Raw genomic sequence first — 11,345 nt, 5'->3', positions numbered from 1 at the left:
TTCTGGTTTAAACTGGAAATTCCCTCCAAGATCCTATTGTCTAACTGTACAAACTTTTAATGTCGATTTTAATAATGCACATGACTGTCACAAACACAGGGACCACATTTTTGAGATGTTCACCTTTTCCCAATTGTGATGGTGTGGTTTTCGTGGCTGGGAGACCACCAGGAACCGGGGAAATGGGTTCTGAGCTTCTGAGCGTCATAGAGATATCATATTTGATATCCATCTTCATGAATATTGGTGACGGCAAACATGATGTCTCCATCTTGGATGTGGGACCCCCACATACCAAGGTATGAAATCTGAAGGATTTTTATGTCTTATGCAGCTGGGTGGGTTCACAAAACCGAGCCCCCGTGTGAGTGTAAACATGGGTGTCTCCTAATGTTTTGGCCCCTTTCTAGTGTTGAGCGATACCTTCCGATATCGAGAAATATCGGATCGGATTGGATCGGACCGATACCGAAAAAGTATCGGATATCGCCAATTCCGATACCGGAAACCAATGCAAGTCAATGGGACAGAAATATCGGAATGAAAATAAACCCTTTCTTTCCTTGTAGGTTAATTCTACATGAAGGAAAACAACTAAGAATAATGTAGAATGTATTGGGGGAGGTGGGGGAGACAATAAAGGCACAGAGGTTTAGCCCAATCAAATGGAATAGCAGGAATTAATATTTTTTTTAAGACGTTCTGAGTTACGGAAATATTGACTATGTTAAGTATTTTTATATTTTGTCAGATATTTATGTTTCACTACTTCCATGCTCTTCACCTTCTTTTTTACTTCTCCCACACTTTCTCCTTCATCATCCTCAGCATCTTTTTCATCCACTTCTTCTTCACCTTCTTCATCTTCTTCTTCTTCACCTTCTTCGTATTATTCTTTTTTTTTTACATTCTTCATATTCTACTTCTTCATCTTCTTCATATTCTTCTTCATCATATTCTTATTTGTGACAGGCATTCCTGTAGTTGTTATCTATAAAAGGTTGGACATTACACCTTTCGTTCTGCCCGTCACAAAAGATTTACAACAGGATTTGTCCGCGTTCAGTTTCGCCTGCAGCAGCAGGTCTTTTCCAGGGGCACCACGAGGAGGAACGGACTCACCCCCATTCACTGCTTAGTCATCTTCTGCTTATAATTTAGATATTACTTTTGCTCTGATTTTTAGTCTTATGCTTAATGTTCTTCCGCTTTTTGTTCTGCAGCTTCTTGTATTTCTGCTTCTTGGTTTTCTGTCTCTTGTTCTTCTGTATCTTGGTGCTTGTCTTCTCTTCTTTGTCCTCTTGGTCAACTTCTTCAGGGTCATCTTCTTGGTCTTCTTCGGGGTGGTCTTCAGGGTCGTCGTCTTCGGGGGTCCTCGTCTTCGGGGTCCTCGTCTTCTTCGGGTTGGTCTTCTGGGTCGTCTTCGGGGTCCTCGTCTTCTTCGGGGTGGTATTCAGGGTCCTCGTCTTCTTCAGGGTGGTCTTCAGGATCCTCGTCTTCTTCGGGGTGGTCTTCAGGGTCCTCGTCTTCAGGGTCGTCGTCTTCGGGGTCCTCGTCTTCTTCGGGTTGGTCTTCAGGGTCCTCGTCTTCAGGGTCCTCGTCAGGGAGATCCAGAGTGATTACCAAGAACCATTTCAAAAAGCTTGAACTTGGAAATGTAGCAGAAGGTACAAGAAGGCTGAGGAACTACCGAGGACCAGCTGACGGTACTGGAGCCCGGATGGGTAGCAGAAGGTACAAGAGCCAATGGAACTACCGAGGACCAGCTGATGGTACTGGAACTTGTAACATACCTGGCGGCGTCCTTGCATGGTGGTCCATCTCCCACTGTGCAAGAGCGCGCACTTGGTCTCCAGTCCAGAATGTCTCTCTGGCTTCCCTCCATGCTGTCTGTTTGTGTCTGTTTCTGCTGCTTAAGGGCGGCGCCCGATCACTTCCTGCTTTTTGTACCTGCTGTGGGTCACACCCCTTGTGCGTCCTCAGCCTATTGCTGTCTGTCACCTGGTATATAGCTCTGCTGCTCCCATCTATCCCTGCCTGAGCATAGTGGTTCATTCAGTGTGTGCTGCACTCTGAAGGTGCCAGGTCCCGTTCTTTGTCTCCTGCCTTGCGGTATCAGTTCCTGTGTCTGAACTGAGTCCTGTCTTTGTCTCCTGCCTTGCGGTATCGGTTCCCGTGTCTGAACTGAGTCCTGTCTATGTCTCCTGCCTTGCGGTATCGGTTCCCGTGTCTGAACTGAGTCCTGTCTATGTCTCCTGCCTTGCGGTATCAGTTCCCGTGTCTGAACTGAGTCCTGTCTGTGTACTCTTGCCTGCTGCCTCTCCTGGAGGCTGTATTTCCAGGCCTGTCTGAACACGCTCCTAGCCTGTTCCTCCCGCCTTCTAGGGGCCGATTTCCTAGACCCGCTCCTGTATCTTGTCTGTCCTGTCTGAACACGCTCCTTGCCTGTTCGTCCCGCCTCTCTGGGGGCCGTATTCCCAGACCTGCTCCTGTATCCCGCTGCAGTGTCGGTCTCCTCCGTACACTCAGTTCCAGTCTGAACTCTCTCCTATCCTTTACCTGTTTTACCTCTATTCCCTTCCTTTTTCTGCAGAGTCTGAACTCGTACCTAACTCCTGCTTGTTGTCTCACTGTACTTCCGTTTGTGAGTTTGTGGTCCACTCGCTACTTCTCTGCAAGTACCCTGTGGGTATCTGGTTCTGCCTTTCCCTTCTAGTCTGTTCCGTGTGAACAGAGCCCTGTTCCCACCGCGTCTGCAGTTTTCGCTTTGCTCAGCTCTGTCCGCCGCGTCTGCGGTTTTCGCTTTGCTCAGCTCTGTCCGCCGCGTCTGCGGTTTTCGCTTTGCTCAGCTCTGTCCGCCGCGTCTGCGGTTTTCGCTTTGCTCAGCTCTGTCCGCCGCGTCTGCGGTTTTCGCTTTGCTCGGCTCTGTCCGCCGCGTCTGCGGTTTTCGCTTTGCTCGGCTCTGTCCGCCGCGTCTGCGGTTTTCGCTTTGCTCGGCTCTGTCCGCCGCGTCTGCGGTTTTCGCTTTGCTCGGCTCTGTCCGCCGCGTCTGCGGTTTTCGCTTTGCTCGGCCCTGTCCACCGCGTCTGCGGTTTCGAATTTGTCTCCCAGTCTGTACTGGACCCTACCCAGCCTGCGCTCTAGTCTGCCTGTTCCAGTATTCCCCGGTGTGGGTCAACAGCCGTGTCCGGAGTCTGACCTGGAGTAGACCCTGGTTCCTCTGCTCGGTTCCTCCCTGGTGCACTGGCGTCGTATGCCGTCGTGCGACCTTGGTCGGATCGGGCAGATACTTAGTTACGCCCCTCCAGGCACTCTCCGGTTCATGGCACAGTGGAATCACTACATAAACATGCACACGCCAGTCAGTCCGGGCGTGTGCATAACAGAACTCGGTTACTAAGCAGGAGGTACCTGTGCCAGAAAGCACTACCAAGGACCAGCAGACGTTGGTGGAACTTGGATACCGAGAAGGAGGCACCTAATCCAAAAGCACTGCCGAGAACCAGCTGACGGTACTGGAACCCGGATGGGTAGTAGAAGGTACAAGAGCAAATGGAACTACCGAGGACCAGCTGACGGTACTGGAACCCGGATGGGTAGCAGAAGGTACAAGAGCCAATGGAACTGCCGAAGACCAGCTGACGGTACTGGAACTCGGTTACTAAGCAGGAGGTACCTGTGCCAATAAGCACTACCAAGGACCAGCAGACGTTGGTGGAACTTGGATACCGAGAAGGAGGCACCTAATCCAAAGGCACTGCCGAGAACCAGCTGACGGTACTGGAACCCGGATGGGTAGCAGAAGGTACAAGAGCCAATGGAACTGCCGAAGACCAGCTGACGGTACTGGAACTCGGTTACTAAGCAGGAGGTACCTGTGCCAGAAAGCACTACCAAGGACCAGCAGACGTTAGTGGAACTTGGATACCGAGAAGGAGGCACCTAATCCAAAGGCACTGCCGAGAACCAGCTGACGGTACTGGAACCCGGATGGGTAGTAGAAGGTACAAGAGCAAATGGAACTACCGAGGACCAGCTGACGGTACTGGAACCCGGATGGGTAGTAGAAGGTACAAGAGCAAATGGAACTACCAAGGACCAGCTGACGGTACTGGAACCCGGATGGGTAGCAGAAGGTACAAGAGCCAATGGAACTGCCGAAGACCAGCTGACGGTACTGGAACTCGGTTACTAAGCAGGAGGTACCTGTGCCAGAAAGCACTACCAAGGACCAGCAGACGTTGGTGGAACTTGGATACCGAGAAGGAGGCACCTAATCCAAAGGCACTGCCGAGAACCAGCTGACGGTACTGGAACCCGGATGGGTAGCAGAAGGTACCCATGTAAAAAAAAGTTTCAAGGCCGCGAGCCGGCCACAGTTACCAAAACCCACAGTCCTACAGGGGGTGCTTGTCCTATTGGCACTATGGAACCAGCCTTCATTGCCAGATCCCGCAGCCCACATAGGAGTCACATAAACTGCAGGCACCATAGAGTCGGCTAACCCAACCGCAACACGACAGGACATCGCATTGGAGGCAAAGTGACGTTGACACTACCCGGAAACAGCTGGCATGCTGGAACCAGGCTGGGCAGGAGGGAGTAACCGTGCCAAAGACACTGCGGGGAAACAGCTGGCGGTGCTGGAACCCAGGGTAAATACTAAAAACAGAGTGGAGCCAGAGGTGTAATTGGAGCAAGTTTTAAATCAGTAGTACAGTGGATGTGGACAAAGCAGGAGAATTTGCCGGACACACAGCAGGGGAACAGCTGACGTTACTGAACCCCAATAACAGTGGAGCAAGCGTTGACTGTGCAGACGGCACTTCTGAGCAGCAACTAGCGGTATTGGAGCCCAGGGTAAATACTAAAAACAGAGGAGCCAGAGGTGTATTTGGAGGAGGTTTTAAATCAGTAGTACAGTGGATGTGGACAAAGCAGGAGAATTTGCCGGACACACAGCTGGGGATCAGCTGACGTTACTGAACCCCAATAACACGGCAGCAAGTGTTGACTGTGCAGACGGCACTTCCGAGCGCCAGCTGGCGGTGTTGGAGCTCAGGGATAATAGTGAAAACAGAGGAGCCAGAGGTGTAATTGGAGCAACTTTAAAATCTGTAGTAGTGGGAATGTGGACAGAGCAGGAGAAATTGCCGTCCGCACAGCAGGGGAACAGCTGACGTTACCGAACCCCAATAACACGGCAGCAAGTGTTGACTGTGCAGACGGCACTTCCGAGCGCCAGCTGGCGGTGTTGGAGCTCAGGGATAATAGTGAAAACAGAGGAGCCAGAGGTGTAATTGGAGCAACTTTAAAATCTGTAGTAGTGAGAATGTGGACAGAGCAGGAGAAATTGCTGTCCGCACAGCAGGGGAACAGCTGACGTTACTGAACCCCAATAACACGGCAGCAAGTGTTGACTGTGCAGATGGCACTTCCGAGCGCCAGCTGGCGGTGTTGGAGCTCAGGGATAATACTGAAAACAGAGGAGCCAGAGGTGTAATTGGAGCAACTTTAAAATCTGTAGTAGTGAGAATGTGGACAGAGCAGGAGAAATTGCCGTCCGCACAGCAGGGGAACAGCTGATGTTACTGAACCCCAATAACACGGCAGCAAGTGTTGACTGTGCAGACGGCACTTCCGAGCGCCAACTGGCGGTGTTGGAGCTCAGGGATTACGGTTCAGGTGGTAGAAACATGAACAGAACAGGAGACCTGGATACTGTTGCCAACCAATTATTTATTCTGGAAGACGACTGGCAAATTCATGAGAGATCCAGGCCTTGTTCATTTTGAGAAAAGTAAGCCAGTCAACGTTATCGGAGGATAGTCGCATGTGACGGTCTGTTAGTACACCACCTGCGGCACTAAAGACGCGTTCCGATAATACACTAGCAGCAGGGCAAGCTAGCACCTCCAATGCATACTGACTAAGCTCTGGCCATGGATCCAGCTTACAGACCCAAAACTTGAAGGGAGAAGAGCCGTCTGGGAGTACACTAAGAGGGCAAGACATGTAGTCTGTCACCATCTGACGGAAACGTTGCCTCCTGCTGACTGGAGCCGTCTGTGATGGTGTAGACATTTGTGGCGGCGGGGACACAAAACTTTGCCACATTTCGGCCATACTGGTCTTGCCTTGCGCTGAGGTGCTGCTTCTGCTCCCTCTTTGTGCAGAGCTTCCTCCACTGCCTCGACGCACTGAGCTGCTTTGTAAAGCACTAGCAGCACTGCTCTCGGTTGGAATGGAGAACATGATGGAATGCACCAGTGCGTCTTGGTACTCCCGCATTTTACGCTCCCGGTTCAACGGTGTTATGAGGCTTTGTAAGTTGTCCCGGTAGCGAGGATCTAGGAGGGTGGACACCCAATAATCAGCCATGTTGAGAATGTGGGCGATGCGGCGGTCGTTTCTCAGGCACTGCAGCATGAAATCAACCATGTGCTGCAGACTGCCAACTGGCCAAGAAACGCTGTCCCCTGCTTGAGGCGTGATCTCTGCCTGCTCTGCATCACCCCACCCTCGCTCTAGATACTGATTACTAGAGCATTGTGTACCTCTCTCCTCTGGACAGATGTCTTCCTCATCCATTGACTCCTCCTCATCCTCCTCACAAAGTGTTCCCTGCCTAGGCCTTTGTGAGGAACCACGTTGCGCAGACTGTAGAGAAGCAGATGGCATTTGTGACTCCTCATCCTCCACCTCTTCCAAAACCTCGTCCCTTAGTGCTTGCAGTGTTTTTTCAAGCAGGCAGATAAGGGGGATAGTCATGCTGACTAGTGCATCATCTCCACTCGCCATCCGCGTGGAATAATCGAAGGCACGCAAAACGTGGCAAATGTCCTTCATAGAGGCCCACTCAGTGGTGGTGAAGTGTGAACGGCGCGCACTGCGACTTGTTTGCGCCTGCTGCAGCTGCTACTCCATTACTGCTGCCTGATGCTCACACAACATATGTAACGTTGAATTCCACCTGGTGGGTAGGTCACATATGATGCGATGTTCCAGAAGACGTAATCGGCGCTGCAGAGCTGCAATGCGTGATCTTGCATTGCTGGAACGCCGCAAGTGAGCGCATTCTATGCGGACCTTGTGAAGCAGTGCATCAAGATCCGGATAGTCCCTCAAAAAACTCTGCACGACCAAGTTGAGCACATGTGCCAGACATGGGATGTGAGTGAGGTTGCCTAGGCCCAGAGCTGCCACCAGATTTCGGCCATTGTCACACACTACCATGCCTGGCTGGAGATTCGCTGGCACAAACCACACGTCGCTCTGCTGCTTGATGGCATTCCAGAGCTCCTGCGCTGTGTGACTTCGATTCCCCAAAGAAATTAATTTTAATATGGCCTGTTGACGTTTGGCCACGGCTGTGCTCATATCGGTCATCATAACAGGTAACCGTTCACGGGTCGATGTGGAGGTAGACCGTGACGGCTCCTGCAGCGCTGATTCAGAGGAACTGGAGTATGAGGAGGAGTCAATGTGTACAGACTGGATTCCTGCAATCCTTGGAGTTGGCAGAACACGTACAGCGCCACTCTCAAGATCTGTACCCGGCTCCACAACATTTACCCAATGGACAGTGAGGGAAAGGTATCGTCCCTGTCCATGCTTACTGGTCCACGCATCGGTGGTCAGGTGGACCTTGCTACTGACGGCGTTTTGTAGCGCATGTTTAATTTTTCCCTCCACATGATATTGCAGGGCAGGGATGGCTTGCCTGCTGAAATAAAAGCGGCTGGGCACGTTGTATTGTGGGACTGCCAATGCCATAAAGTTACGGAAGGTGTCAGTCTCCACTAGCCTGAATGATAGCATTTCAAGGGCCAGTAGTTTAGCAATGCCAGCATTCAGAGCCTGTGCTCGGGGGTGATTTGCCGAGTATGGGCGCCTTTTCTCCCATGCCTGTGCTAACGATGGCTGTAGACTGGCCTGGGAGTGTGAGGATGACTGGGAAAGTGGTGCTGTGGGTGGAATTACATTGTGTCTCCGTACAACAGTGCCAGAGATTCTTCCATGGCGATCCTGTGAGGAAGCCGAACCAGCTGTGTGTGAGCTGGAGGAAGAGACTACAACACGAGCTGAAGAGGTGGTAGGTGGCGCTGTAGGTTGGCCTAGGTCTTCAGTGTGTTTTTGTAACTCCACCACGTGCTTGGTCCGCACATGCTTCCACATATTTGTGGTATTGAGGTTGCTGACACTTTTCCCTCTTTTCACCTTCTGATTACACAGCTTGCATTTGACAAAGCAAATGTCATCTGCAACTGTGTCAAAAAAGGACCAGGCACTGCAAGTCTTGGGAGCGCCCGCTTTGGATTTTGGAAGAGCCATGCTCCTAATGGGTGCCGAAGTGGAGGCTACAGGCAACCAAGTCTGCCCCCTCCCTCTCCCTCCTTTTTGGGCTGTTCTGGGAATCTCTTCCTCAGAGCTGCTCCCACCACCTTCCTGTCCCTCACGCCATGATGGGTCAAGGACCTCATCATCTACACCACCCTCTTCAAACAACTGCTTCTCCTGGGTAGTCTCAACAGCACAGTACGCACCAGAAAGTGGCACCTGAGTCTCATCATCAGATGCGTACTGAGGTGTGCTGCTGACCATATGCACTGGCCCACCCGCCTCTTCAGATTCAGAGAGACAAAACGGTTGCGCATCACTGCATACTACCTCTACTTCAAATTCTCGAATTCTGCTTGGCTGGCCCCCTCTTTCCAAGCCAAGAGATTCAGAGAACAGAAGTAGAGATGGCTCCTGTCCAGGGCTCTCTGACTGCCTGGGCAATTTGGCAGGTGGTGAAGAGACAGATGGGTGCTTTTCAGTGCTCAGGACCTGAGAGGATCTGGAACTAATTGAAGTCGATGCGTTAGCTGCCATCCATCCGACAACGGCTTCAATTTGGTCCTCCTGCAGCAGTGGGGTACGGCTAGCTCCTACAAAGCTGCGCATAAAGGACTGTTCCCTGCTAAAACTGGGGGATGCTGAGTCATTGGTTCCCTGCAGCAGGCACAGAATCCCCACGTCCTCTCCCTACAGGCACAGAATCCTCACGTCCTCTCCCTGCAGAAACTCCACGCCCACGACCACATGCCTTACTCCCTGCCTTCTTCATCTTGGTAGACTGATAAAGATAGGCAGAAAAGTACTAAGGGCTTAGTGTGCTTATTCCTGAACAGCTGCTAACAGGTATAAGAAACACTAATTTTATAAAGTGTGGACTAGACTTTAATATGAGCTAATGTGGCCTACACAACTGTAAAGTGGAGTGTTTGGTGAACTTTATTTAGTTTTTTTTTGTCAGAAAAAGACACTGGATGGGCCTAAAGATGTAATAACGATAGTATCACAAACTTTTTGTAGCTATTACAATGTAGGAAGGTAACCTACAATGCAATAGATGAGGCTGCAAAAAATAGGCTAATACTAATCTGGCTGGGGCTGCAGGGCCCAATGCTGCAGAAAGGCTCCTCTAACTACTCCTATATAGTGTGTTTGGAACCAATGTAGCTGAATACGGATGGAACCACCACACTAATAGGAGATATCAGGAAAAATTATGAATTGGCAAAAAAGGACAATGTATGAGGCAGTGACGGACGCTGAGCGCACTACAACCAGACGTGGCTGAAGCACACACTACAGCGTGAGGTGCACTCACACACACAGACCTTGCAGACAGCGGTGAACAGTACAGATGCAGAGCACTGTGCACTAGCGCTGCAAGACCAAAAAAATTTCTCTAACTACTCCTATATAGTGTGTTTGGAACCAATTTAGCTGAATACGGATGGAACCACCACACTAATAGGAGATATAAGGTAAAATTATGAATTGGCAAAAAAGGACAATGTATGAGGCAGTGACACACACTGAGTGCACTACAACCAGACGTGGCTGAAGCACACACTACAGGGTGAGCTGCACTCACACACACCAGACCTTGCAGACAGCGGTGAACAGTACAGATGCAGAGCACTGTGCACTAGCACTGCAAGGCACAGCGATTTATAAAGTAGCTTAGGTAAAGCAGAATAGACCAAATAGGTAGCTAAAACTGTCCCTCAGAACAGCAGCGTCCTATCCCTAACTGAATTCACAGCAGAGTGAGCTCAAAATGGCGGCGGCGGCTTTTATAGTGCATCATGACATCATTTCAGCAGCCAATCACAGCCATGCCATTAGTTAAGATGCCTACATGCCTAACAGGATGTGCCCACACTTCTTAGGATCCTCATTGGCTGAATAAAATTAAAATGGCTCATTGCATTATGGGAACTTCCGATTCCGGTATACGATATTGCAAAAGTATCGGAATTAAGTATCGGAATTCCAATACCGCGAATATCGGCCGATACCCGATATTTCAGTATCGGCCGATACCCGATATTTCAGTATCGGAATGCTCAACACTACCCCTTACTAAAAACCAGAACGGCCATTTTAATTGAATTCTTAAAACGTCAGACGCATGCACACCTCGCTGCGTGGAAGAATCACATCTAATTTCCGGGGAGCCGTCCCCCCCACAGAATCTGAGACCATCACCTCGTGGCGCAGGTTTTGCTATCATTTACCCCTTTTATTTTAATAACTGTTTATGCATATATGTACATTGTCTCTTTTATAATATCTTGTATATCTTTTATAAACACTGCCCACTTTCGGGAGTAAATCATTATTATTTACCAGCTTCGTTCTTCTTGTCCTATGTCAAGCAAACACGTTCCTCACCCGCTAATTCACGTTACCTAACGGGTACCCGATCCACCTACTAAGCGATCGGTGGTGGCAGCATACCAGTATTTATGTGATATTGTGGTTTGAGGGTGGCTGGACGGAGGTATATATACGTTCCTGGAAGGAACTGGTGGTATATATACGTCCTGTCACATCATGTGCCACAATAGTAGACATAAATTAGAGCAGCTGTGCCCGTGCTTATCCTCGGTCAATACCATGCTTGACCAGCAGGATAAGGGGGCGCCAGAGGGCTGCAAGGTCTGACTAAGTGTTTTTCATGACAGTGGTAAAGGACATATTGATATTCATGCTATAGCAACTCCATTTTGTCTGATTGTTTCAAAATCATGTTATCACTCCTTGCATAACATACTACTTTCCTTCTTTTCTCATGCTTTACATGGAACTTTCTCACACTAACTTTTTCTCACAAGCACACTTTGTCAGACACCCCGCTCCTGTTATCTAACTAGTCTAGGCCAGGATTGACCTTGTAAATTTCCATCGTGCTTCAAACTAACGATGATAATATGACCATATATGTGTTTCCGTAATAATTGCACTAACATTGGCTCAAGCCTTTAGTATTGTAGTATGGCTGTAGG

The sequence above is a fragment of the Phyllobates terribilis genome, unplaced genomic scaffold (genome assembly GCF_046119375.1).
Source record: "Phyllobates terribilis strain yellow unplaced genomic scaffold, ASM4611937v1 Scaffold_370__1_contigs__length_1879735, whole genome shotgun sequence".
Lineage (NCBI taxonomy): Eukaryota > Metazoa > Chordata > Amphibia > Anura > Dendrobatidae > Phyllobates > Phyllobates terribilis.
This window is presented reverse-complemented; position numbering follows the sequence as displayed.